This window comes from Aethalodelphis obliquidens, unplaced genomic scaffold (genome assembly GCF_003676395.1).
Source record: "Aethalodelphis obliquidens isolate GAN/ISIS:26980383/991018 unplaced genomic scaffold, ASM367639v1 scaffold17, whole genome shotgun sequence".
Classification (NCBI taxonomy): domain Eukaryota; kingdom Metazoa; phylum Chordata; class Mammalia; order Artiodactyla; family Delphinidae; genus Aethalodelphis; species Aethalodelphis obliquidens.
The window spans coordinates 7130596-7133047 of NW_020837961.1; the positions used below are offsets into that span (position 1 = coordinate 7130596).

The 2452-nt window shown below is 48.0% G+C and overlaps 1 protein-coding gene across 1 annotated transcript in view; it reads right to left on the reverse strand.

The window, feature by feature from the left end:
• The window catches only part of ABCG2 (ATP binding cassette subfamily G member 2 (JR blood group)), a 130157-nt gene that overhangs the window by 125637 nt on the left and 2068 nt on the right, over positions 1-2452 (reverse strand). The gene's annotated exons all lie outside the window — the stretch shown is intronic.

A 2452-nucleotide genomic window follows, 5' to 3' on the forward strand; every position in this document is an offset into this window, starting at 1 on the left:
TGATACCGACCAGGGCTCTTGGCCTTCGGCAATCAATAGAAATTGACTAGAGGCCAGACGCAAGGCTTTATGGGGGCCCCTGTAGCAGCACGGGGGAGTGAGAACAAGGAACAGGTTCCCTTGCTTGCTTGTTCCCTGATGGGGAGCGAGCTGGCTCCTTAAACGGCGTGAGGGTAGTGCTGTGACCAGGGGTCCGGCCAGAGGGGTAGCTTCGGTGTTTTGCCCACCCCTCTGGTGGTGCTGAGCGCACAGGGCACGCTCACTACTGTGCTGTTGCCCCCAACACCCTGTTTTTGGTCCCAGCTCTTCAGAAGTGGCAGTTGGGTTTTTTTTGGTCTCTTTGTATCTTTTGGGGCCAGAATCTGTCCCAACTGCGCATGCACGCAGTTATTTTTAGTCCTGTAGAGTTTCTTTGTATTTTGTTGCTGGATGAGAAGTGTGTCCAGGTGCGAGAATGCAGCACTGCAGCTAAGTGTCCTGGGTCCCAGCCTGTCTCAGTTTTACTTTTTTTCGCAAGACTGAAGATCTACACAACAAACGCAGCAAATTTTATGTATTTCCATAATTATGCATTTGTACGTTTGTATATATCTTATGTAGCAGAGAACGCAAGGGAAGTGTCCTAAAGGAAGGAGATACTTAAAAAGACTAAAAAATCAGAAACATCGATGTGCCCCACAAGAGGAGAATGTGACAAACTGTGGTATATGATACCATAATCATAAAAATTAACAAGTATATGGTCTATATTGATCATGGCATATGAAGTATTTGAGGAGGAAAAAACTTTTGCTGTACCCTTAGGTTGAGCTCTTGGGGACCTCTGAATTAAACTGACAAAAGACAACAGGAGAAAAAAGCCTTATTCACATGGAAGCAGCTAGTAGCTAGCTAACTGGTTAAAGACAGAGGCTTATCTACCTAACTTAGTAGGGGAAAGAGGGAGATGGAGAAAAATCTATGAAAAAAACAAGTAGGTTTCCATAGGAAAGAAAAGGATTTTTAGGAGAATAAACTGGAGATAAGAAAGCCTGTGATAATATTTATGAATATGCAAGTGGGCTTTTCCATCTCCTTCACAGCCACGAAACTCCCAGAGAGGAGATTTACGGCCTATTTACTTTTGATCTCTCTCCTAGGAGTAAGCTCATCCTGAAGAGGGAACTTATGACAGCCTCATTTCTCAGAAGTTTCTGCTCTTAGATAAGGGAAATGCTGAGAAGGCTTCTTTCTGCAATCCGTTGATTCTTAATTGCCTTCAGCTCAAATTAATCCTCATGCCAAAGGGGCATATTGGGGGTAGGGGGGCATATCCTGATCCCCTTCGGTATAGTTATATTAGGTGATGAAAATCAGAACTAAATTAACATGAATGTTTTCACTGATTTTTAAATATAAAAAAAAGTATGCCAAAACATGGCAGAGATCAGAAACCAGTTTGGGAAAAAGAAAATAGGGCTTTAATAGTCATTATTAAGTTTCTTATTCTGTAAGTTTATTAAAGTTCATAGCCATCAGTCATTTTTTAGGTGAGTGAGGGAGAAGTATGAGAATATTAAGAAGAAATTCAGTCAGGCAGGGAGAGAGATAGTTTAAAAAAAAGTAGTAGAGGGTCTTCCCTGGTGGCGCAGTGGTTGAGAGTCCGCCTGCCGATGCAGGTGACACGGGTTCGTGCCCCGGTCCGGGAAGATCCCACGTGGCGCGGAGCGGCTGGGCCCGTGAGCCATAGCCGCTGAGCCTGCGCGTCCGGAGCCTGTGCTCCGCGATGGGAGAGGCCACAGCAGTGAGAGGCCCGCGTACCGCAAAAAAAAAAAAAAAAAAAAAAAATAGTAGAAAGGTAGTGAAAGGGGAAAGAAGGCACAGAACGGGATGGACAAAACAAAAACCCACAGAGAGGGCTTCCCTGGTGGCGCAGTGGTTGAGCGTCCGCCTGCCGGAATAGGGGACGCAGGTTCGTGCCCCCGTCCGGGAGGATCCCACATGCGGAGCGGCTGGGCACATAAGCCGTGGCTGCTGGGCCTGCCCGTCCAGAGCCTGTGCAGCCTGGGCAGGGAACAGACCGGGAGGGAAGGGTCCTTTTTTTTTTTTTGCAGTACGCGGGCCTCTCACTGTTGTGGCCTCTCCCGTTGCGGAGCACAGGCTCTGGACGCGCGGGCTCAGCGGCCACGGCTCACAGGCCCAGCTGCTCCGCGGTATGTGGGATCTTCCCGGACCAGAGCATGAACCCTTGTCCCCTACATCGGCAGGCGGACACTCAACCACTGCACCACCATGGAAGCCCCATAGGTAGGGTCTTTTATGCAATGCTAACGACTTTTACTTTATCTGGGTGGTGAGATTGAAAAAACGCAAACACGAGTGTGTGTGATGACCAAGTGGAGAATGGACAAGGGGTGACCCTGAAGGCAGGGCAATCAGTTGGGAAGCCACAGCATCAGCTGGATCTAAGGAA